This window comes from Mustela lutreola, chromosome 5 (genome assembly GCF_030435805.1).
Source record: "Mustela lutreola isolate mMusLut2 chromosome 5, mMusLut2.pri, whole genome shotgun sequence".
Taxonomy (NCBI): domain Eukaryota; kingdom Metazoa; phylum Chordata; class Mammalia; order Carnivora; family Mustelidae; genus Mustela; species Mustela lutreola.
Genome location: NC_081294.1, coordinates 16,096,013 through 16,123,707, shown reverse-complemented (window position 1 = coordinate 16,123,707; position 27,695 = coordinate 16,096,013). Strand labels below are relative to the sequence as shown.

The following is a 27,695-nucleotide window of genomic DNA, read 5'->3' as shown; positions in this document are numbered from 1 at the left end:
GACATTTGACATGATAAAGATATTAGGACAAGACACCCATAAGAATTTTCACGACATTATTAAAAATAACACTATAATTTAAGAAACATTAAAAAATGGTTAATTTCTGGAATAGTTGAATTAAGTTTAAGAAATGTGAAGAATCATTGTATTAAAATTATCTTAACTGTAGTTATTTTGAAATATAAAAATTTCACAAATTTCCATTCTTCTGAGATATAATCCATCTTACTTATTTTTTATATTTTAAGGAGATATACCATTTGCATGTATGCAGGTGTGTGTGTGTGTGTGTGTGTGTGTGTGTGTGTGTAATTTACTGTCAAAATAAAGGCTCTGTTAAGATATAATTAAATATTTTCCTTCTTATTGCCCTTTGTTTGTTTTGTGTTTGTTTAAGTCTCCTTTTCTTGAGAGCCAAATTATTTTGAGGTCATGATATACCAACTTCTGTGCCATAATATTAGAGTGTAGTTATGCTACACTTAGCAGAAGAATAACAAAAAGGTCTGATCGGAAGCGGAAAAAATGGCACAGTGCCCATTATTTTGCATCACTGGTCACATGTTTTTACTTTGAATTCGGAGGGAAATACTTGCCTTTTATGAAGGAGTTTGATTCCAACTAAATATTTTCCATATTTTTAACTTGTATATCACTTTCACAGACACACTCAAATCCTTATAAATGATTTCTATTATAGTTTAAGATTTCCATAGTCTGGGAAGATGCAGTGCAGTGACATTCTGCATCTGAATCCGTAACAGTTCATTCTTTTTCTATTGCGAAGTATATTCTTATGGAACAGGAATTTATGCCATTGTTTTCTATGTAGGTTGCGTGGCATCTGATCCACAGTGACAGGGGAAAAAAAGATGATTCCAGAATATCTGCAGTATATTTTGCTGAATGTTAACAGCAGTTTCAGATGTGTTTCATTTCTGACCTTGCAAAGTGTCTCTTGCGTATGCAATGCTTTATACATCAAATATACAAACTGCTTCGAGGGTTTCAGCTGCTTGCACAAGACTTCATTTTCTGAAAACAAATGTTGTTCAGGTCAGTTGCACCAATGACATTCTTCTTCTGTTATCCCATGGCATGAAAAATGCTCGATGTATTTTATTATATTTTAAATAAATTACATGATAAAGAGAAATTTCATCATAATGCTGATTTGTCTCATGTGAATGTTTCTTGTTCTATAGAGGTAAGAAATTTATTCAAGCTATTATTTCCAATCAGATTTACAGAATATTTTTCTACTATTGTTATTTGCTCATCATAATTTGATATGTGCATATGTGTTTGTGTGTGAGTATGGAGTGAGATAATGTATTATTTGAGTTGAAAATCCAAGTATCTAAATGTTGTAAACTTCAGCAAAATTCTGAGGCTGTGAGTTTTTAATATTCATGTATGATTGGGATATTAGCAATACTTTAATTGAGGAAATATTTAAGTTTAGAATAGAAGGAGAAAAGTTTTAGCTCATTTTTGAAACTTATAATAAACAAGAGTAATCAAATATTAAAGTCAGAGGCACCTGTGGGGAATGAGGCAAAGTTTTATTCTTTAACTCAAAATTGAAAAGATATTCCTTAGATCCTTATATGTCTAACATTCTAAAGTGTGTGACTCAATTGACCAGTTTTGATCTGGTGATTACAGATTACAAGTAAAGTAAATTAAACTTTATTTTAAAGTATTATTTCAGATTAAAGTTAGTGAAATTTTATACAAATTTAAATAATCACACCCCTAAGTGCATTGTTTTGCCAAATACACATATGAATCCACTTAGGCAAAGAATAATAGTTCATGTACTATAACTCTGATGGAATTTTTCCAAAAAAAGAAAACTGGGTGAAAATATAGTCCATGTTAGCAATGAAATATAAGGATGGTATTTTACTCATTTAATTTTGAAGGGAACATATACAACTCAAGTGCAGAAAAGCATGTCTTTTTTCTTTAAAGATTTTATTTATTTATTTGACAGAGAGAAATCACAAGTAGACAGAAAGGCAGACAGAGAGAGAGAGGGAAGCAGGCTCCCCGCTGAGCAGAGAACCTGATGCGGGACTCGATCCCAGGACCCTGAGATCATGACCTGAGCCGAAGGCAGCGGCTTAACCCACTGAGCCACGCAGGCGCCCCAGAAAAGCATGTCTTAAGAACAAGTATTATCTGGGCTGTAAAAACTACTGTAGAATTAATGCACGTTAATGCATTAACGTGATGGACACTGTGATGGACACTGTGATGCAGGTGAACGATTTTTATTTTATCCAACTGAGAGTGGCAGGGTGGGTCCAGAGACTGAGATGGGGTACCAGAGGACCAGCCAGAGTCATTTGAGTAATAATTTGATAATTTGAGTTATTCTTTTGCTACAACTAGACTGTAAGTTCAATGAGGGCAATGACCTTGTTTTGTTGGTCATCACATAGGATGGAAATCAAATGTGAGCCAGCAAGAAGCAAGAGAAGAGTTTATTGAAGGTATAGAGAGAGTAAATACAGACAGAGCATTTGAGAGACTTAAAAAGGGAAGGAGCATGAGTCTTGTCTTTGTTCAGAGTCTGGGGGTTTTGTTGAGGATGGTGGTCTGGTATGTGTGTCCCCATAGGCATCCAAGAACCAGTTAGACAAGGATGAAGACGCATGTGTTATTTCTTGGAGTCAAGGGATCTTGGTGTTACGAAGCCTAGCTCCAGGGTTCTGGAATATGCATATGGTAGCTTCAGGTTTTTCTCACATGGTCCTTCCTTCCATGTTCTGTATTCTAGAGAAATCATTAATTCTTTGTCCCTTATTAGAAGGACAAATGCTTTTTGCATGTCAAACGTGTAAATTGGGGTACAATCCTAGCAAGAATAGAAGCAGAAGAAGGAGAAAAAGTCAATTTTACAGAGTACTTTAGTTTCCTAGCACACAGTGTCCCCAGAGCCTAAACCCTGCAGTATGTGTTTGGGGAACACCATTGCCCACAGACCAGTTTCAATGAGCTGGATTATGAACTTGGTCACCAGAGATGAAGGCAGGAAATAAAGAAATAGTGTACAAGCTTGTCTGCTGTGTCACATCATGCTCTAGGATACCAAGGTAGTTCCCAGTGTGTAGATGAAAATGCCATAGATACAGACAGTTATTTTAAGGTAGGATACATTAGGAAAGGGTTAATGCAAAACCCCGTGATTTGAGTATTTTTTTAACAAAGATTCTCAAGAAAATAAATATAACTTTTTCTAATATGAAATACATCCAAATAGCATAATTTATAGTTATTGATCATTTTTCTCATTTAAATCTCACATGTGCTTTTTGAAATAGAAATATATATGTTGGCAATTCAAAGTACAGGTATTATTGCACTTTTTTCTCACAATAGAAACCTTTATTTTCTATTTAACTTAAATAACAAATAGTTATTGGTAATTAGTTACTCTTATAAATGGCAGCTAAACAATATGTATATCTTATTAAAAACTACTATTGTTACATTTAACAAATTACCTAAGTATATGTTGAACTTATTAATATTGAGATTTCAATTTATAAAATACTTGTTTTATTGACAATCGTGGCAAAGTAAACAATGACATTTTAGGGATATCACCCTCAAAAACCATGTTTATATTTTTCTTATAGGTCTTACCATATACATTGCTTATAAAAGCTTCTTTATATATCTTTTTTTTTTCATTAGATTTTAGGCTCAGTCCACCAGTGATATATATAATTAATACCTAATACCTAATACCTGTATTTCTAATATTATGTAAAATACGTGCAATGTGGTAGGTAATAGAAAGTAAATATATTTGTCAAAAATAGCAAATATAAATATACAAGGGAAGATAAAATAAATATATTGACATAAATTCATATAATATTATTAAAAACAATATCATGAAGTGTGCTTATTTAGTTGGAGAATTGAAAGCCTAAGGTAAAATTTCTTCATCTCAAGAACCAAGTTTAGTGTTAAGGAAATTCAATTCTCCAGACATAGTGTGTAATTGACGCTTTATGATATCATCAAGATGGGTGCACATAATTATGATGGAAACTGTAAAAAATTTATTTGGGTAGTAACTACCACTAGAAACCCAAATCAATGCAAAAGTGCTCTCTTTTCATGAGAAGCATTGGCTAAAATGTAAGTGGGCAATATGTAAATACATTTTTGTCTAGAAAGAAGAACTTCTATGTAATGAGTTGGCTCTCAAACGTAAAATAAAAGATACCAATACTAATGCCTGTTATTCCTTAGAAGAGTTTATCAAGTAATCCCTACAAATGAATGATGATATATTTTGTGCTGGTGTCCAGCCTATCAGTAGCCAATTTTGTAGTTGGACCTGACCTCGTAGTTTTTAGGATTGCAGGTGTCCTTTAACGGCAACTATCAGGAAACTTTGAAAAAAATAAACAAAAAAATAAAGGTTTATTACTTACAGAACCTGGAAATTACACAACACACATGGGGCCATGGTATGTTGCAGGTAGAGAGAGAGGGAGCGCGTGGGCCTGGGGTTCTGCTTTTATTGGGATCACGGTTGCGGGCCTGCGGTCTCATGGGCTCAATCTTTATTGGTAAAATTTAAACTTGACAGTGGGAATTAAAAGCAGAGGGAAAGCAAAAAGCAAATAGACAATGGTCAGTTATCTAAATCTATCAAGATCTCTAAAACAAAGGAGGCTCAGTGTGGGGAAGTAGCCTGGTTCTTTTGTCCTGTGACTGGCCATGTGTTTATTGGAGAGAGCCTTTGTTGAAGTGGATGCTTCTTTTAAATGGATGCTTCTGCAATCAAAACTCAACAGGAACTTGCAATACAGAAAAGAGAAGAAACAATGGTCAGGGCTATACTACATTACAAACCATGGGTTATCCTTGAGAATTAATTTTGTGCACTATGGCTATGGGACAGAATACAGTTCACTGGCCCCAAAGGTGACTTGACTTCTAATTCATACACTGTTATATGAGATTCTATAATAATTAGTCTCTGATAATTGAATTCCTAAGGTGTTAGTTTAAAATGTTAAGTCAAAATAGAGAGAATTTCCTGGCTAAATCAGCAGGGTCTCAGAAAAAGTCATTATTATCTTGTGAGGTCAAGTCTCTGTGGGCCTGGTACGAGGTGTTGTAGATGCCGAACAAAATTTAGTGTTTTCTCAGACCATAAATTGATCGATTTTAGAGTTGTGATTGACATATCTCAAAGAAGAAGACTTAACCTAAATGGCAATCCTTCTAGTTTCAATGGGGAAAAAACTAAACCAAACCAAAACAAACAAACAAAAAACAACTCAGCATGTTGATTGATCAGCATGTTTTCTGTCTCTTAGAAAATCTATTATGATAAACCCAAATTATAATCTAAATGATTCTTAATGGACTTATAATAAGGAAATTAATTGACTAATCTTAATGGAAAATACTATAAAAGATTTTTTGTCTGATGTAACTGTCAAAAGGAATATACATTTCCAGATTCGAAGTATCATTTCTCCTCAAGAGAGTCATAGAAGAACTGATTTTCAAAAAAATCTTCACATTTCCTTGAAGATTGATGTGGATGGTTATCTTTGCATGTGATTTTTTTTCCACTTGCATATCTACTTTTGGAAAATGTCTATTCAAATCTTGTGGTCATTTGAAGAAGGGCATGAATTGTTGGTTTTTTGTTTTTGTTTTTGGTTTTGTTTTTTTTGTTTTTTTTTTTTTGTTTTGTTTTGCTTTCTTATCAAGTCTTTTGAGTTTTTGCATATAGGAGTGTGTCCCTTGTTTAGGTTTATGCTTTGTAAATATTTTCTCTAAATCTGTGGCTTGTTTTTCTATTGTAGAATGTCTTTTGAAGGGAATTTTTTTTAAATTTTGTTGGGTTGCAAGTTATCAGTTTATTCTTTTAAAAATTGTTTTGTTAATACTATACTTAAGATGGATATATATAGGCATTTATAACCAAAAGCCATAAAGTTTTCCCTAATTTTTTTTCTAGAAACATTACACTTTTAAAATTTACCTTTACTTATATAAGTGCATTCTGAGTTTATTTTTGTATGTGGTCCAAGGTGTGGAATGACATTATTTTGCTGAAGTGATGACATTTTTTTTATCCGACTTACCTTTGAATTTCTGTTGAAAATCAGTTGTTCTTCCATCTGTGGGACTATCTCTGGACTCTTTCATCACAGAGCTCTGCTTTGCTTTCTTATGTAAATACCACATTTTCTTGAGCACTGTAACTTTATCATAACACTTGAAACGGGTAATGTTCATACTTCCAATGTGTTTTTATTCAGTTGTTTGTTACTACTGGTAATTTTGCATTTACATATAAATTCTAGAATCATTTTGTCAATTTCTACAAAAAGGAAACCAACTAAAATTTTGATTGCTGTTAAATTTGTAGATCAATGTGAGAAAGTTGATATCTTCAAAAGATTTGAGGTTTCTTACAAATAAGCACAGTTTATCTCTCCATCTACTTAAGATTTCAATTTCTTGCAGCAATGTTTGTACCTTTTATTGTAGAAGCCATTCACATCATCATAATTTTCCCTAAGTATTTCACATTTTTTGATGCTCTAATGGCATTGTTATTTTTTATTTTTGGTTTCAATTGTATGTAACTAGAATGTATAATATGATTCTTATTTTTATGTTGATTTTATGTTCTACACACTTGCTAAACTTTATTAGTTTCTGTAGCACTCTGTATTATAGTTTCTATGTAGAAAATTATTTACAAATAAAGACAATTCTATTTGTATTTATTCCTTTCTAATATGGATCTTTTTTGTTCGTTTGTTTGTTTGTTTGTCTTGCTTTAGTTTACTAACTAGAATCTGTAAGGCAGTGTTGAACAAAAGCAGTGAATGCAGTTATCCATGCCTTATCCTTGATTTTAATAAGAAGGTATTCAGTCTTTCACCATGTCAGGTTGTTGGTTTTCCCCTTTATTACTCTTACCCCAGATGTACACATGAAGTGGTCTGGATTAGGAATAGATGTAGTAATTTTCTAGCTCTGCCATAATCAAGTACCACAACCTAAGTAACTTAACAGAACTTTTTTCTCTTAGACTTCAAAATTAGGGTGTCAGTAGGGCTATTCTTTCTCTGAAGGCTCTAGGGAGGAATTGGTTTCATGATTTTCTCGTAAGTTCTGGTCTAGCTAGCAGTCTTGGTGTTCCTTAGATAATAGATATATCACTGAACATCTCTGCCTCCTCAGTCACATGATATCATGATGTTGCCTCTGTCTCTGTCCCTCTCTTGTGATAAGAACATCAGCCATATTGGATTAGAGCCCAAATTAATAATTTCAATTTATCTGGGTGTTGAGATTTCAACATATCTTCAATATAGTTCAATGTATAACAGCTGACTTCTACAGATACTTAATTTAACCCATTTTATATGTAATATCCTAGTATAATTTTGAAGTTAGCACTGTTTCCATGTTTAGATGCCCATTATGGTAATGACCTATTTGTTGACAGCATTAATGATAGACAACAGATACGCTAATTGAATAAGCCACAATTGTATTTTTAACAAATATAAAATATATATTATATTTGACTTACACTATGACTTTTTCAAGCTTTATTTTTTTCCTCAAGATTTGATAACTTAGCAAATTCTCATAAAAACTAGATGTCATGCTAAACCTGAAATGTCAGTGACTGGGCAACAGTGGTTCTTCATTACCTTATTGGATGCATCAGTTAATTGAAAGCAGTAATGACTGGCATATGCAGTCTGTAATCTGGTCACCAAATTACTATTTTTCCTATTTATTTATATTGCTTCTTAAACCAAATCTATTTCATTTTCTTATATTATCTGCTTCAGTCTCATAAGCAAATGCTCTTTATCATAGTCTGTACTAACTTCTTGAGCTATTTGAACATCAGAAAAACTTTAAATAAACAGTTTAGTAAACCCAAAAGAACACAAGTGACTCAGGAAGTTTATGTTTTATTAATCTTTATAGACCACATACTGTCTCTCTCATAGAGTCTATCATTTGTTGAGTTGAAGGTGTACTTATCTATTCATTCATAAAGAATTGAGTGATAATGTCTCAAATCTTAATAGCTTATAATTACAAGTTCTCCCTAGGTGAGTACAGAACAATTACAAATACAATAGTGGAGATGCTGACTTCTATTCTATTTCAGTACTTGCCTTGCTAAATAAAATGTACTTTTGCACAACCCTAAATGGTTATCAGTGTATAGTAAATGGTTTGAATCTAAATTGTTGAATCTATTCATTAACTTTTTCTTAGTGTTTGTTCAGGTACTTTATTTTATTTTCATAGAATTTAGCTACCACATTGAAAAAAGTTGACATTAGGTACTGTGCACAAAAATATTTATAACAGGGCCTAATAGTGGCCATTCATACTTTCTTGGAAACCCTTGTGGTTTTTACATTAGCAAAATTACTGTATTTAATTTAATGTTTGCTTACTTCCTGTACACGTTAGTGTTTTTAAGTGGGGGTACAGGATATGCAGAGGTTGAATGATGAAGGGGGTTTTGGAATCAGACAGACCTCTTGTTGTTTGCTAGTATGCTACCTTAATAGAATTATTTTACATTTCAGCTTCTGTTTTATCTTCTCTGTAAAGAAAATAATTATTACATGTTATCATCATAAGAAAAAAATTCTATAACTATGACTGGTGATGGATGTTAACTAGGCTTATTGTGGTGATCATTTTACAATGTGTACAAATGTACAATCATGTTGTACATCTGAAACTAATACAATGTGTCAATTATACTTCAATTTAAAAAATATTATATGCTTTCTCTTATTATTATAGTAGTTTATTTGAATCTACTCCAGCCAAAAGAACCTTGCTGCCCTAGTGATTTTCTCCTTTTCTCTGGTTTCATTCCCTTATTCTACATTGACTCTTTACTTGAAACATATAAAATAGTTTTTCCTCTCACCTAAGAAAACAAAACAAAAAATTCATCTCCTTCATCGAGATACTATGTAATAGCCTTTGCTCCAATCAAAGTCATTCTATTTCAAACAAAGTAAACAACTAAAAAAAATTAGTCATTGTCTTACTCTATTTGGGCTAATAATAACAAAGTACCCTAGACTACGTGGCCTATAAACACTAGAAATTTATTTCTTACAGTTCTGGAGTCTGTAATTCCAAGATGAGAGTGTTCACATGGTCAAGTAAGGCCGTTCTTCCAGAACACAGACTTTTCCTTGTCTCCTCTTACGATAGAAGGATCAAAGGATCTCTCTGGGGTCCTTTTCATAAAGACATTCATCCCATTCCTGGCACCTCTTTTCTTTTAGCAGTCACCTCCCAAAAGCCTCACCTCCTACTATGATCATCTTGAGCATTAGGTTTTCCACACACAGATTTAGGGGAGACACAAACATTCAGATCATAGCGTTCTGCCCCCGCCTCCCCCCAAATGTCATGTACTTCTCACAGGCAAAATGCCACTAGCCCCAAAAGTTTTTTTTTTTTTTTTTAAGATTTTATTTATTTATTTGGCAGACAGAGATCACAAATAAGCAGAGAGGCAGGCAGAGAGAGAGGGGGAAGCAGTCTTCCTACTGAGCAGAGAGCCCAATGTGGGGCTTGATTCCAGGACCCTGAGATCATGACCTGAGCCAAAGGCAGCGGCTTAACCCACTGAGCCACGAGGCACCCCAAAATATAATCTTAGTTAAAGAATACTTTATTGCTAAAATATGCTAACCATCACCTGATCTTTCAGTGAGTTGGTAGTCACTAATCACAGATCACCGTAACAAATATCATAATAATGAGAAACTTTGAGACATTTGTAAGAATTGCTAAAATGTGACCCAAAGATACAAAGTATATAAATGTTTTTGAGAAACTGGTCCTGATACATTGCACTCAACACAGAGTTGCCACAAGCCTCAATTTGTAAAAAAACAAAACAAAACAAAACAACCCCACAATATCTGCAAAGCACAACAAATCGAAGTATAGTAAAGCAAGTTGTGCGTACATTTGTTGCAGCAGCCCCTCTACCCCTCTATTCCTCAGTGCTAGTTTTCTGTCTTGGCCAATTTAGGATGCCGTTAACAAGTACTACAGACTGGTAGATTATACATAAGTATATGATGATTTCCTTCCAACTCCTCACCATGTATCTCATTTCTTCTGCCATTCTTTATTATAAAAACTCTCACTTAATTATGTAAGACAAAAGTCTGAAATCTAGTGATAGAAGTCTTCCAGCTCACATCTTCCTGTATCACTTTACTTACTCTTATACATTCCTCAAAGATACATTCCCCTCTTCCTTTCTATTTAATTCATTGAAAGAATTTCTTTTTCTTCTCCTCTTTCTTTTCCTTACCCCCCTCCCCCTCCTCCTTCTCCCCCTCTCCCCTTCCTCCTCTTCCTTCTCTTCCTCTTCCTCCTCCTCTGTTTTCTGCCTACGGTCATAGTCTAATTTTCCTGTCTCCATTTTTTTTTTCTTTCTTTTTTTTTTTTTTTTTTTTTTTTTTGAGCAAGCGAGCGAGAGAGAGAGAGGGCAGGGGAAGGGGCAGAGGGAGAGGATCTCAGGCAGACTCCCTGCTGAGCATAACCCAGTATGGGAATAGATCTCCCTACGCTGAGATCATGACCTATGTGGAAATCAAGAGTTGGATGCTTAACCAACGGAGCCACCCAGGTACCCTGTCTTGTCTTCATTTTTTATTCCTTTAAATTTAAATCATTACCAGAAGGAACATTTTAGAGTGCAAATCTTCCCTTACTATTTCCTGCATAAAGCAGGAAGCATTCTCCAGGTGTCTGTTTCCAATAACAGTGCTGTTCAAGGAGGGAGGGCTTCATGTGTTCTGGCATTTGCTCATGTCAATTTATTGTAGTACAAAGAGCAAATAATAGAATATATCTCAATATCTATTTTTCTTATTTTAATTTCTATGACTAATAATGCATAACTGTATTAGAAAAATAAGTTCAACATTGTATATATTGGAGATCTGTCATCTCTCTCTCTAGATATTAATTTGACACCCACTCCAGTCCTATATTAATTCCATGTGTTTTCTTCCTTATACGCTAGTGCATCTCTCCTGTACCTTATTTTCCTGGGAATTCTGTAATAAACTGATATTTTCATTCTGAATTCTTCTTCTGTCAAGGAGAAATAGTCTATGTTGGGTCAATTGCAAAACTGCACATCTGTTCTTTAGAAGATAGTTTTTCTAGGCCTTTTTTTAATAGATACAAAAAAGGAAGAACACAACTATTATTCATAGAGGAAAAAACTTCTATTTTTCTTTGACTTTTTTTCTCTTTGGTTTCAGAAATACCATTCTATTAATGAAGAACTCTTCTTTTTATATAATAACAGCAAGAACAACAAAAACAAATGAAACAAAAAGCAAAAAAAAAATGTCTGTAGAAAAATATCAGCTCTAATAGGGACAGGGTTAGAGAAAAGGGCATGAAGATTAAGGAGGCAATATATAATTTCAAAGTTGCCTGTTCAGATCATCAAATGTAAATAACTGATATTGTTACGGGATTTTTTAAGGTAAATTCTGGGCACTGACCACATTTGTTCAGACTGAACTGGTTCATTTAGATCCTATTTTCAAGTCACAACAGGTTTCTCTTTTAGCACTCTCCAAATATATCTTGATATCAATCTTCTTTCCTTCAAATCTTTCTTCTCATCGCTAGCAAATCATTCTTGGGAGAACTAGACATCCCAATAGATTTGTCAACCCTTGAAATGGAGAATTTAGACTCTGCCTGATGAATCTCTCAGTTGTATTCCCACTGAGCATGCAAATATACCCCTACCTGTCAAAGCAGCACTCATTGAGTGTCACTGTAAAGCCACCCATTTTTAATACCAAATATTTTGAAATTTAAAAATATAAGGCTCAGGCTATTATGCATGAGCTTTTTTGGAATAATCATTAAATAATGAATTGAGTCATTCAGAAAACTTTAGATAGCTAACAAGAGCTTCCTGTTTTGTAGTATTTCTTTATATGTCTCTTTTTTGATATGTTACATAGACAATTAAAATAGCCATATTACCATTTGCCAGGTTTACTGGATCTGACAGAGATCCACATCTTTCTTCTAAAATTAGCATAACAAAGGCTCCTGGCAATCCTTATACTGATGCATAGGCTTTTAAATTAAGTATTTTATGTTTGACTTGCATCTACCTTTCTCTTTTAAGGCATCATTTGCAACTAAAAATTATTTGCTGAAATGACCAAGTAATGATTATGTTAGTATTTATAATTTCTCATCCTTAATATAATTTTGTTTTTTATTTTTATTTATTTACTTACTTTCTTGAAAGAGAGAGAGAGCATGAACAAAGGGAGAGTACAGGGAGAATCAGACTCCCTAGTGAGCAGAGAGCCCAATGCAGGGCTTGATCTGAGGACCCTGAGTTCATGACCTGAGGCATAGGCAAATGCCTAACCAACTGAGCCATCCAGGCACCCCTGCCCCCCATTCTTTTTTATTTTATTTATTTTTTTTTTTGACAGACAGAGATCACAAGTAGGCAGAGAGGCAGGCAGAGAGAGAGGAGGAAGCAGGTTCCCTGCTGAGCAGAGAGCCGGATGTGGGGCTCCATCCCAGGACCCTGGAATCATGACCTGAGCCAAAGGCAGAGGCTTTAACCACTGAGCCACCCAGGCACCCCCTGCCCCCCATTCTTAAAATAATTTTAAAGCACTTTTCATTAAGAGCCTCTGAGGACTCAATGTGCCTACTAGTAAATTGGTCAAAGATATCAATATCCTCATTGGTAACATTTATTATTTCATTGACTACTGATGCTTTAGTTGTAGCATTTGAGCTTCAAGATTATTGTATCCATAATTAGAATTAAGTCTTTTAAATGGTCCAGGCAAGCTATCAAATCAAAATAATAATGAGAATTTTATAAAGCATTGTTCCAATTGATTGCATTCTAAGTGTTTTTGCATTGCTGTTCTTTTTTTTTAAATAAATATTTAAATTTAAATAGATCTCTTTAAATTATTGCTTCTGAATCAGTAAGATTCATATATAGTTGTTCCACATAATGTTATATGTTTATTTTTATGTTTAGGTAAAGAAAATTAAAAGAATCATGACCTTTTCCTCAGGCAGTAGTAAACAATGACAGAGCTCACATCCAGTGAAAGTTACCACGTCCCCTTCTCCAGCATATGGACAAGCAGATGGATAGTTTTTTGATCCCAGTAGAAACATGAACAATATCCAGAAATATTTTTAACATTCATAACAAAACAGGGATTATATTTCAAATCCAACTGGTATATTTACAAAATAACAGAGAATAAGAGAAAGCAACTGAGGGAATAAGGGGTACTCTTTAAAATATCATTTATTTTGGAATAATTCTCTAGACAATTAAAATTTCAATTATAAAGATAACATCTTTATGTTAGGCAATTAATAGACCAAGAAAACAAATATATGAATTCTCTTCTTTGAGGTCATTTCATTTCTTTTCTTTCTTTCTTTTTTTTTTTTGTCAGTAACAGAGTTCTCATACATGAGGTTCCATTATCTCTGAATGGCTAGGGAGAAAATGTGAACACAGCTGAAATGCGACAGAGAAGAGAAATTTGATGGAGTATACCCCTATTGCTTTCTATGTCCTTCTGTTAGACTCACACAAGAATGGAAAATTATGTTAAAAAGTGAATGGTGTGAACATTTTTAGTCTATTTCTCTAATGGCATAAGATATTTCTTATTTTCCCAGTCTTGAAGTTCATTATCTCAATTACCTTATCTCTCCACTGAAAACTGAGTCACTTTGACTGAACTATTTTGGAGTTATAATAGGTTTTAAGAACTGGGGAAATTTCCACAGAGAACATTGTAAGCTGATTTTGTATACCTATGCCATCCTCCCTGACGATGCAAAAAACATATGACTTCATGCGTGTTTAGTAGTAGATGGAATTTTGCCTTTATAGATTATAGAAACTCAGTGGAAACAATAGCAACAACAACAATAAAACAGAAAGGTACTGGTTGTGCTCTTCTTCCAAGTAGAAAATGGAATCAATCCAGTGTTCTCTGCTAAAGAAGGAACATCCAATTCTGGGAATGAACAGTGGATCACTACAACCCATAATGGCTTGTTACCATTTCTGTGGCATCTTATACCATCGAGTAAGAGAACTGTGAGTGTATCACATCTAGCATCATTACACACTGTTCATACAGGACATAATACCCATAATTAAACTAGATAATCCATTCACATCTTTTTTTAAACTTTAAAATCTTTAATATCTACAGATGAATGCTTTTGAAAGTAATAATTCACTGGCCAACTGGAACCCTATTGCTTCCCCTGATTTCATTTCCCGCCCTCTTCCGCTGAGTAATCAGTCAGCTGAGTTTTGTGCCAATAATTCCTTTAGTTTTATTTACAGATTTGCAAAATTGTATCTGCAATCCACATTTTTAAAATTTATTTAAGCAAATTGATATAGTATATTTTCTTTATTGATTTTCCCCAAAATCATTACAGTTGATATATATAACGGTAATTCATTCATCTTTACTGCTCTATAATATTAATTCTGTCACTATGCCACGTTAAAATAAAATCAACAACAGCAAAAACATTCCATGGCATGGACAAATGGGTAATTTCTACCTGAATCCTTCTTGTTCTCATTCTATCTGGACAAAATCACTGATTTTGCTTATGGTATAATAACAGTAATATGGTTTTGATAAATCGCTTATATAATTTGTATAATGTAATTTATCAATATCCTCTTCCTGCTCAATTTTTTTCCAAAGTTTTTGTAAATATGTTGAGCATTAATTTAAAGCTATTTTTTCTTTATTTATTTTAAAATAATTTTTAATTCTATTAAAAATATTGTAGATTAGCCTACTTCTGCCATTGAAGCAGGGTTTTTACAGCCAAATTTGAAGGGACATGTTAAATCACAGTCTTATTCCTACTGTTACCAACTTTCAGCAAAGAGGCAAATGCAATTTCTTCCTTACTGCTAAATAATTACTATGTTTCTAATGACTCATGCCTTTCATAATTGAACTTATTTAATTTTATGTTCATGTAGACTAAAATCACATTTATAATATGCTATTTTACTTTTCAATATTTTTTCATCAACCGATCAACATGTCTATTGACTTTCAATTATCATGAGGCAATACTCCTTAAAGTCTTTTTTTTTTTTTGCCTAAGATTTATTTATTTATTTTAGTGAGAGAGAAAGAGAGAGAGAGAGAGAGGGAGAGGGAGTGTGTGTGTACAGGGGGAGGGAAAAAGGGAGAGAATCTTCAAGCAGACTCCCTGCTAAGCATAGAGCTCCATGCAAGGCTTGATTCTACCACACATGAGATCATGATCTCAGCTGAAACCAAGAGTCAAATGCCTCACTGACTAGCCACCCAGGCTCCCTTCCTTAAAGTCTTAAGATTGACATCCCAAAGATATTTTGTTTATGTGACTGATATGAGTCAATATCTAATATTTTAGAAAGAAAAACTGAAATTTTAAAAATTACAATAAATAATCTTTGACAAAACAGGGGAAAAAATACAGTGGAAAAAAGACAGTCTCTTCAATAAATGGTGCTGGGAAAACTGGGCAGCTATTTGTAGAAGAATGAAACTCGACCATTCTCTTACACCGTATACAAAGATAAACTCAAAATGGATAAAAGACCTCAACGTGAGACAGGAATCCATCAGAACCCTAGAGGAGAACATAGGCAGTAATCTCTTCGATATCAGCCACAACAACTTCTTTCAAGATATGTCTCCAAAGGCAAAGGAAACAAAAGCCAAAATAAACTTTTGGGACTTCATCAAAATCAAAAACTTCTGCACAGCAAAGGAAACAGTCAAGAAAACAAAGAGGCAACCCACGGAATGGGAGAAGATATTTGCAAATGACAGTACAGACAAAAGGTTGATATCCAGGATCTATAAAGAGCTTCTCAAACTCAACACACACAAAACAGACAATCATATCAAAAAATGGGCAGAAGATATGAACAGAGACTTCTCCAATGAAGATATACAAATGGCTATCAGACACATGAAAAAATGTTCATCATCACTAGCCCTCAGGAAGATTCAATTTAAAACCACATTGAGGGGGTGCCTGAGTGGCTCAGTGATTAAAGCCTCTGCCTTCGGCTCAGGTCATGATCCCGGGATCCTGGGATAGAGCCCCATGTCGGGCTCTCTGCTCCGCAGGGAGCGTGCTTCCTCCCCTATCTCTCTCTGCCTGCCTCTCTGCCTACTTGTGATTTCTCTCTCTGTCAAATAAATAAAATCTTTAAAAAAAATTATTATAAAAAATTGAAAAATAAATTAAAAAAAAAATAAAACCACATTGAGATATCACCTTACACCAATTAGAATGGCCAAAATTAACAAGACAGGAAACAACATGTGTTGGAGGGGATGTGGAGAAAGGGGAACCCTCCTACACTGTCGGTGGGAATGCAAGTTGGTGCAGCCTCTTTGGAGAACAGTGTGGAGATTCCTCAAGAAATTAAAAATAGAACTCCCCTATGACCCTGCCATTGCACTACTGGGTATTTACCCCAAAGATACAAATGTAGTGAAAAGAAGGGCCATCTGTACCCCAATGTTTATAGCAGCAATGGCCACGGTCGCCAAACTGTGGAAAGAACGAAGATGCCCTTCAACGGACAAATGGATAAGGAAGATGTGGTCCATATACACTATGGAGTATGATGCCTCCATCAGAAAGGATGAATACCCAACTTTTGTAGCAACATGGACGGGACTGGAAGAGATTATGCTGAGTGAAATCAGTCTAGCAGAGAGAGTCAATTATCATACGGTTTCACTTATTTGTGGAGCATAACGAATAGCATGGAGGACATGGGGAGTTAGAGAGGAGAAGGGAGTTGGGTGAAATTGGAAGCAAAGGTGAACCATGAGAGACTATGGACTCTGAAAAACAATCTGAGGGTTTTGAAGGGGCGGGGGGTGGGAGGTTGGGGGAACCAGGTGGTGGGTATTAGAGAGGGCACAGATTGCATGGAGCACTGGGTGTGGTGCAAAAATAATGAATACTGTTATGCTGAAAATAAATAAAAAATAAAAAAAAATTACAATAAATCTGGCATTGTTTGATTTTCTTTAATAAGCTATGTCTGGCTTAATAGGAGGAAGATTGATTATTATATCTGCTTCCTCACTCAGTCTATTATGATAAGTTGTTCAGTTGAAGTATATGAAAAAAAAGAAAAAACTGGCTTCACTCAGGTATGTGGTTGAGAACGGCATCATTTTATTTTTTTTTCAGTTAATTGTGACTTTTTGATACTACATCAAAACACAACAATTGAAAACCCCTTTACCTGTGGATGATTTTGTGACATCATACATTGGTCATTTGAGAAACTGATTTGCTGAGATAGAGTTTCCAAATCTTCCTCTTCTCTGCCTCCTCCCTCCCGTCTTTCCTCCTCTTTCTCCCTTCCTTCGTTCCTTCCTTCCTTCCGCTGTTTTTCCTGAAACGGTATAGGGCTGAAGAATATAATAAATTTTAGTACAGTTGGAAGGTACGTTTCTGATTTATGCTTAGGAGTCAGCATTTTTACCTACAATTGTTGTATTTCCCCTCCCTGCCGCCGCATCTGTCAACACAGTAAAAACAGTAAATATAACATTTAATTACTATGGAAATTGTTTAAACCTCATATATCTTCTGATGGGGCCTCTGGGATCTCCAGGGGTCTAGGAACCACACTTGAAGAAGTACATCCTTAATGCAATTTTCTCTGTCACATTTTCAGTATCCTAGATTTTATGCAAATAAATCACGGAAAAACAACATGAAATCTAACATAACTTAGATAGACATTTTTAATGAATAATGTTATACATAACATAATTATGGCTCTTAGTTATGTCTCAGCATTGTGAAAACACATTGAAGGGGACTGGCCTGGTTACTGCTCTGTGAGCCCTCTTTGCCAGGGCTACTAAATCATTGTCATTTAAGAACATAATTAGCACATCTCATTAGCTAATGAAGATAATGACCATTAAAATTCTTTCCCAATTTATGGTTTCCCCTTTATCACAATTTAACAACAATGTCGTTTCAGGGTAATAACAAAATTGGCTTACAAATGACCCTTATACTAATGAACAAGCAGCACCTTGTATCAAGTAGCAAAAGATTATTTATACATTGCACTCTTAATTATATTATGTAGTGGAGTCCTCTTGCTGATGACTTTCCAATGTGATTCAGCCAAAATGTTAGGTTTTATCATTGTTATGTTGGAAGTACAAACCAAACCATACAGAATATGACTATTTTCCTTTAGCAATCTTTATGTATGAAGGAGAGTTAATTTCTCTAGTTAATTCCAAGTGTTGAAATAAGGAATAAGTTATAATGATCAACATATATGGAATATAAAAGCATTTCTAAGGAAAATGACCTTGTTTTTAAATATAGAATGCTCTATTTTTTCAACTTACTGTGTTTTTCTAAACATTTGTGTTTTTTTCTGTTTTTAATGTGAAAAGCACATTTGAAAATATCTGAAATTAAAAACAACATTTCAGTTTTAATTATTAACATTCTGAAGAGGTTAATATAAAAGGAAAAATCTTTTGGAGTTGCTAAAATAAATGCATTTACATTGAACTCTCCAAGTCAAAAAGCTGAATTAGAAATTTATTGATTCCTATATCACTTTGAAGTAGTTCTTTTTTTTAAAATTTTTATTTATTTATTTGACTGAGAGAGAAATCACAAGTAGGCAGAGAGGCAGGCAGATAGAGAGGAGGAAGCAGGCTCCCTGTTAAGCAGAGAGCCCTATGCCGGGCTCGATCCCAGGACCCTGAGATCATGACCTGAGCTGAAGGCAGAGGCTTTAACCTACTGAGCCACCGAGGTGCCCCCATTTTTCTATTGCCATGAACAAATTACCATAGACTTAGTGTGTTAAAACATCTATATGTTATCTCACAGTTTCTCTAGGTCAGGCATCCAGGACTGGTTTAGCTGGCTTTCACAAGGAGGAACAAGGAATTGGTTGGGGTTATGTACCATAAAGATAATGGATGCATGTCAAACATTAATCCAAACCCATCGAATATATAATACCAAGTGTGAACCATATGCAAATTATGGACTTTGGTGATTATGAGGTGCTAATGTAGGTTCATAAATTTCAGTAAATGTACCACTGTGGTGGGGGTGTTGATAATGGGGGAAAGCTATGCATTGTGTGTGGACGGGGGTATCTGGGAAATCTCTGTTTCTTCCCTTCACTTTTGTTGTGAACCTAAACTGTTCTAAAATAATTTTAATAAGATTTTTAACAAAATTGCATCAAAGGAATATAGTATTGTACTCTGCTGACATTTCTCTCTTTCTGTTATTTTTTGGACAACCTTCAGAGACTAGTTTTTGTGAGTATATACTATGCCTGTAATTTAGAGAATAAAGTGAAGTCAAATGGAATGCTACATAATATGAATAGCTTTGATACCATGGCGCATATATATATATATATATATATATATATATATATATATATAATACATTTTTATGTGACTACATACATGTATTTTAAATATTTTTAAGGAGCACCTGGGTGGCTCAGTGGGTTCAAGCCTCTGCCTTCGGCTCAGGTCGTGATCCCAGAGTCCTGGGATCGAGCCTCGCATCAGGCTCTCTGCTCTGCAGGGAGCCTGCTTCCACCTCTCTCTTTCTGCCTGCCTCTCTGCTTACTTGTGATCTCTGTCTGTCAAATAAATAAATAAATAATCTTAAAAAAAAAAAAAAAAGTATACCTTGAAGTATATTTGGAGAGCTAGCAAGTACAAAGAATACTTACTGAAATTATCTCTAAAATGATCATTGCATTTAAAAATATTATTAGCACACAGAAATAACTAAGTAGAGACAAGACAATGTGATTTAATTAAAAAGTGAAATACATATTTTAATAAAGAGAAAATTTTATAAATCCTTTCCAGAAAGTATTTAAATAGATTGCTTCCTTTTATTTGAATAAATGTATATGACTCAGAAGATGGGGTTGTTATTCACTGGTGAAATCCCTTGGTTGATATATTAGTTCAGAAGATGCTAAGAACAATTATAAATTAATTTTCTTTTGCCAGGTTTTATTTTATTATTTTTGTTTGTTTCGAGTTTTTATTTAAATTCTGATGAGTTAACATGTAGCATAATATTGGTTTCAGAAGGAGAATTTAATGATTCATCACCCACATACACCATCCAGTGCTCATCACAGGTGCCCTTCTTAATACTCTTCAGCCATTTAGACTATCACCCTCCCACGTCCACTCCAGCAGCCATGTTTGTTCTCTGTAGTTAAGAGCCTCTTACGGTTTACCTCCCTCTTTTTTCTTTTTAATTTATTATCTTCCCCTCTATTGATCTGTTTTGTTTCCTAAATTCCAAAAATGAGTGAAATCATGTGATATTTGTCTTTGACTGACTTATTTCTCGTAGCATAACTCATTCTAGTTCCATCCACATTGTTGCATATAGAAAGCTCTTCATCTTTTTTATGGCTGAGTAATTTTCCATTATACATATAATTTTATTTATATAATTTATATATAAATTATGTATAATAGCACTTATTGTATATATCATATATATGTGAAATTATACACACACACACACGCACACACACATAAGATACCTATCTTTATATATCTCACATCTTCTTTAGCCATTCCTCCGTGGATGGACATCTTTTGCCAGATTCTAAACAGTACAATTAGGGGACTGTGTGACAGTGCCAGTGCTGTGCTCTAGCTCACACCCCTGGAAGAGAATACTGCTTTTTCTGTGCTAGCAATGGAGCTGAGATGAAAGGACCGGCCACATGCAGTGGGCCTCATTTCCGACAGGCCTGTGTTAATCTTAGGAAAACATGTCCATTCTACGTAAATAGGTCCCTGTGTGCTCATATATGAGTTTCTCTCTGGTACAATATTCAAATACCCCAGTTCTTAAAAACTATTCCTTGGAAATCCTCCTTCTCCTCTACTCAAATCACGCTCATGTGTAGTTGAATGGAGCCGTCCATGATGCACTGTTAATGAGTGATTCTAGTTCTTCGTAATAGGGCACCTGGACACTGTAACGTAAATGGTTCTTAAAATCGAACCTAGAGGGCGCCTGGGTGGCTCAGTGGGTTAAGCAGCTGCCTTCGGCTCAGGTCATGATCTCAGAGTCCTGGGATCAAGCCCTGCATCAGGCTCTCTGCTCAGTGGGGAGTCTGCTTCCTCCTCCTCTCTCTCTCTCTGCCTGCCTCTCTGCCTACTTGTGATCTCTCTCTGTCAAATAAATAAAAATAAAAAAATCTTAAAAAAAAAAAATCGAACCTAGAAATCAGTCACATTGGGTTCTCCTTACTCTTATTATAGGGAAAAGCCATATTGAAAAGTTCAGAATTCCAAAATAAAACCATAACAGAATGCATGTGTAGGTATCTTAGGGAGAATGAAGTTTCTGAGTACCATGTGTTCCATTTTCTAAAATATTTTGTTTATTTATTTGAGAGAGAGAGAGAAAATGAGAGATCAGGAACAGCGAGGAGGAGCAGAGGGAGAGAGAGACACATACTCCCTACTGAGCAGGGAGCCTGACATGGGGTTCTAAAGGAACTTGAGACCTTTTGGTTTTGTAGAATAGAAGATCTTTATAACCATATTTCATAATCCCTCCCTGCTTATTTTTTAGCACTTTTGATGATAGAACATAGAATATATATATTTTTTCATTTCAGTATATATTTTATTCTCCGAAATATAAACACCGTGAGGTCAGGTGTTTTTGTCTCTTTTGTTTGCTGCTGTAATTCTAATAAGAATAATAATGTTTCGTACCTAACAGGTACTCAGAAGTAATTGTTGAATGAATAATCTATTTCTGTTAACTTATTCCTAAAGTATTTATGGGCTTCTGTTTAACCTTTATAAGTGTCATTTTCATCAGTTTTAGAAAATATGAATCATAGCAAAGCACACTGATGCCTAAGTGCATTGTTAAGTTGATTGTAACTAACTATAATAATAATTCTTAAGCCATTTGCTTTTAGGTTCTGAAAGGCCTCATTATCCTCTGAGATCACATATTCACCTTTTATTTTTCTTATATCAATAGTCTTTTCAAACGTAATACTTCAGTACAACTGAAATGTTGTTCACCTTATAAAATATGAAAATAGTATCAATTCCATCTAATTGTCGCAATTTTATAACAACATACTTCTTTTGACTTTACAAAGCTCCCTTGTTAGAAATATTTTAGTTCATATTTGACTATTTTTTGCATTTCTATTCTGATCTGTCATATCGTATTAGTTTTAAAGGACACCAATTACTGAATTTATAATACATATTAATAGATACTATTAATAGAAATAGTATTTTATCGTTATTTTAAATCACTACTGGTACTTTAAATTTATAATGAATCATGGAACACTACATCAAAAACTAATGGGGTATGGTAAAGTGACTAAAATTACATAATAAAAAATAAATACTACGTATTAAACAAAACGCTAGGTTCTTCAAATGGACTATAACACTTGATACTCAGGTCCCCGCAAAGGGTGTGTTACATTTTTCTTAATCAGCTGAAATAATAATGGTTCAGGGAACATAACTGAATTGTCCAAAATTGCACATCTAACAACTGAGACAGTTGAGATTCTAGCTGGTGCCACTGTCTCAAAGGTTCTGCCTTTAAACAAAAAAAAAAAGAGCAGTTCAAGCCCCTCAATATTTTACCTTTTAAAAAGTGCATTGACTCTCTTTCCCTATTCTGTTTTCATGAGTTGGATTCTTTTTTTTTTTTTTTAAGATTTTATTTATTTATTTGACAGACAGAGATCACAAGTAGGCAGAGAGGCAGGCAGAGAGAGAGAGAGAGGAAAGTAAGGTTCCCTGCTGAGCAGAGAGCCCAATGCGGGGCTCGATCCCAGGACCCTGGGATCATGACCTGAGCCAAAGCAGAGGCTTCAACCCACTGAGCCACCCAGGTGCCCCCATGAGTTGGATTCTTCAGTGGTATGGAAAAATGTATAATAACCATGTTTTGTATTATTTATAACTGTACATGGATTTAGAGGATATGAATATTGAAAAGTTTTTCATATTTGTTTTCCTTCAGGACCCAATCACAGCAGAATAGAAGAAAATATATCACCACTCATGAAGTGAATTATAAGGTAAAGTTTTTGTATAATTTTTGTTATAGTAAGATGTTATAGAAATATCAAAATTGTTGTCAGACAGTTTCTCTGAAAGATCTTCAGAGATATCCTGAGATAGTGGGAGGTTTGGCTTAGCAATTCTCTCTGTTTTACAATCAGTCTTTAAAACACATTATCGCTGTACCCCTTATTTTCTCCTAGGAATTCTGGAACTCTCTCTCATAGGCACGTTTTTCAAATGTCACAGAATCAGTGAAGGTGAATTGGCATTAGGCTAACTTTTATTAAGTGTTTCTAAAGCTTCTTTTAAAAAAGTGGAAGTTCAAGAAAGAGCTCTCAATGAATATATTACTACATTTCCATATTTTAAGAAACTACTTTTAAAATGGAATCTCGTATATGTGTGTGCTTGAAATACATACACATACAGAAATCAGATTAGTTATGTTTAACTAATTATTTGAACTTGTCACTAGATGTAGACCTCTTTCCTAATGAACAATGAATTTGCATTTCTGTAACATCTCTAAATGTTAGTTTCTTGAGATATAAATGTTCCTGGCTATTAATCATCATTTATCTGTGTAAGATTGCTTTATAGGTAGGGTTTACTAAAACAATGATACTTATATTTGAATAATAAGTATAATAGGTATAGATATTGAAAGAGTTAATAAATAGCAGATAAAAAGTCACCTACCATTTGGGTGACTGGCTAACAACATCTGATCTGAAACTGTGTGACATTATGACAAACTTCTCTTTAAATACTTGAATTTCTTATGAAAAAATGAAATAGAGGGATACAAGCCATGAGATCAAAAGTATTATATCAATTAATTTGTATAGAATATACTTCATTATGCATATTCTATACAATTACCTGACTTGTTAGGTAAGTGTGCATATATCTTATTAAATCCTGCTCTTTTATAACAATAGAAATGCTAAAATATCAAAATATTCAATATTTTCAAAGTCGCATTCTATTGATTTATATAATGTGCTTTTTACTTTGAAAATAAAACTCTAAATACAGATCTGATCTTGTGATAATACATTAAATATTAAAAAACAAGATACAAACCAAATTGTGTTCCATTCAACTCAAACCAAGGTATAAAGCAACACAGTTTTCAAGTATTAGATCCCTCCTGCCTCATTCCCTACATCGTGCATGTGGCCCGAGTCCTCTCTCAGGAGATCACTAAAACATTGATCATGTTAGAAATTTTACAAAGGGTAATTTTTTTAATCACATAGATTTGGAATTTATTTGTGTTGCACACAACTTGTTTTCGAAAATGTCTTTTTGGAACCAAGAACATATGGGAATAAAAATAAATAAGATATAGGAGGAATGTATGAAAGCTTAGTATTTTAATAATAAATAAATTATTATAAATAAACAAAACTGACTATCATCATAACTAGACTTCGTCATCACAGGAAAAACACAGTGGACTTGTATGAGTGTGAGTGTGTAACTAAAAGTTTACATCATCCATTCCCTAGGATGTAATTAAATATAAATACCTTTGAAAATTGAAATATTATAGCAAAATTTATTATTAAATTATCTATTATGTTTATATTTTATAATATGTTAAAATTGTAGATACTTGTGAACATAATATATTTACACTGAATCATTTGCATTTAATGTGAGAGCTAAGATCCATAGCACACCTTCAGAAAAGCTTATAAATTACAGTGAGTAGGACCTCTTAAATTTTATCATCTTATAAGTTAACCGTTAATTAGACATTTAATATTAGTCCAAATTTTCATAGCTTTAGGTCAAATTCAGGCACAGATCTGAACAATATAAAGAAGGGGAATGTGATTGTATTCACCAAGTGATTTTCACCTAATTATATTTGTCATTTTCAAACATTTTGCTACTTATATTAAAAAAAAATGAAAGGAGAAAAAAGAGCCATAAGAAGAGATTTCACACTGATTTTCTGTGTCAGTTAAACTCTGATCATGCCTTTATATTGATTGTATGTTAAATCTCAGTTAAACGTTGATTCTTATAAGTTATTCTGGAAACTCTACTGTAAAATATAAGATTTAAGGATTTAAATGTCAAGACAATATTTGTATTTAATGAATCAAGATAGACTTGAGATGAATATCCCTGAAAAAGGAAGTTTATGCTACAGCATAGGATATGTTTGTAATTTTCTGCTTGAGGTACACCTTTTTTTTTTTTTAAATCTAGTTTCTAACCAGCAGTGTCCTTCATAAAGAGCTTACATTTTAGGAGATTGTTCATATTTTACTTCTTTCCTCTAACTTATAATGAGTGGTACATCTTTCCTCAAATTTTTCTGAGAAACAATTTTCAGGAAGGCTTTCCCACTTTAAATTAATGATTGATTGTCTGTACAGTAGAATTAAAAATATACTTATTGAATGTTTAGTGAAGAACCACAGACTACGTACTAAGTTATAAAATAGTTAATGGGGTGCCTGGGTGGCTCAGGCTGTTTTGCATCTGTCTTTGGATCAGGTCCCTGGGATCGAGCTCTTTGTTGGGCTCTCTGCTCAGTGGAGGTCCTGCTTCTCCCTCTCCTTCTGATGCTCCCCCCTGCTAGTTCTCTCTCACTCTCTCTTTGTCAAAAAAGTAAATAAAATCTTGGGGCACCTGGGTGGCTCAGTGGGTTTAAGCCTCTGCCTTTGGCTCCGGTCATGATCCCAGGGTCCTGGGATCAAGCCCTGTATCCGGTTCCCTGCTCCGAAAGGAGCCTGCTTCTCACTAACCAGCTCTGCCTGCCACACCCCCTGCTTCAGTGCTCTCTCTCTCTCTCTGTCATATTAATAAATAAAATCTTTTAAAAAATAAATAAATAAATAAAATCTTAAAAACATAAAATAGTTAATAGCTGTCTCATAATTTTGAAAAATTATTCACTTGGATAAACAATCAAACAATTTTTATGTTTTTAGGTGAAATTAATGTGAGTACATCATTTATACATATTGATACTCAAAATTTACCTCAGATGATTTTCAACAGATTATGGTTTTTTTTTACAATTTTAGGAAAATTACCTAATACATGTTTCCTGGATTAAATTTTTTTAATATTTACCCTTCCATTTTCTCATCTCAAAAATGTGACTGCTGGGCGCCTGGGTGGCTCAGTGGGTTAGGCTGCTGCCTTCGGCTCAGGTCATGATCTCAGGGTCCTGGGATCGAGTCCCACATCGGGCTCTCTGCTCAGCAGGGAGCCTGCTTCCCTCTCTCTCTCTCTCTCTCTCTCTCTGCCTGCCTCTCCATCTACTTGTGATTTCTGTCAAGTAAATAAATAAAATCTTTATAAAAAAAAAAAAAAAAAAAAAAAATGTGACTGCTATTATATCTCTTTCCTATAAATTCCAGTAAATACTATTTTATACAATTTATTTTAGAAAAACATATGGCCCATCTGCTGTACTTACCCAATATTAGTTTTTGTTTTTAGATGTCTTTCTTAGTCTAATAAGTATTCTTTATATCATTATATAAAGAAATCTGGTAAGTTGTATAAATTTCTACATGACACCATGTAATGGATTATATGTCTTTACTTATTAATATGACTACATGTGACATATGACAAATACTGAATGGACCCAGTCAGTGATTGCCATTTGTAAACTCATTTACTCCTCAAAATTGCCCTATGATAGAGATATGATTATTATTTTCCAGATGAACTGTCAGAATAACTTGGTTTTCATAGGACTCTAGATAGTTATTTTAAAATGTTAACTAAAACAAAGATTAAATGTGATTATATGAAGTTCAACATTTGCTTACACTTGTATTCGTAAGTACAGAGGACTAAAACGTCATCAAAAGCTGCCAGGCAATCAACGTGGGGTCTCCCCCTGAACAGGGTCACTGGGATCCATGCTTGTCTGTGTTTGGTTTGAACCGGTAAAAACTCTGGTTTCTAGTTGCAGTTGCTGAGATGTGTGAATTGTGTTACAAAACAAGTAATTCTGAAAAGGAACATCCGGGACTGCGGTGTTAGAAAAGTGGCCCTCAACAGTTTCATTGTTTCTGCTGCCACTGTTCGGATGTTACAGTTCCTGAGAAAGAACATTTGTGCTCAGGTCTCTAGGATGAACCTTCTCTTGTCCTGTGATTGTGGTAGATTTATAAGCCTCTTCTATCCTCTGGGGGGATAAAATCAAGCTGACAGTTTATGAGAAAGGAAATGATTGTGTACTTTCATGATTCTTGTACATTTGTTGATGCATAGCATTATTTATGTTACTTAAAGTCAAATATTGATCCCTTTTGTCACTCAATAATATCAGCTATTTGAAACATGTCTCATTAAAGAAATAACCTTCATAAAGTCAGAATTAAATCTATCACTTCAATATTTCAAATCTCA

General features: G+C 34.1%; 1 protein-coding gene and 1 pseudogene across 4 annotated transcripts in view; both read left to right on the top strand.

Annotated features, from left to right (window-relative positions):
• The window catches only part of CDH18 (cadherin 18), a 981,465-nt gene that overhangs the window by 251,137 nt on the left and 702,633 nt on the right, over positions 1 to 27,695 (top strand). For all 4 annotated transcript variants that reach the window (XM_059173691.1, XM_059173693.1, XM_059173697.1 and 1 more), the window contains one exon: positions 23,257 to 23,314. The gene's annotated coding sequence lies outside the window, so the exon portion shown is untranslated. The remainder of the gene's footprint in view (positions 1 to 23,256; positions 23,315 to 27,695) is intronic.
• The window catches only part of LOC131831093 (F-actin-capping protein subunit alpha-1-like), a 111,512-nt pseudogene that overhangs the window by 27,373 nt on the left and 56,444 nt on the right, over positions 1 to 27,695 (top strand).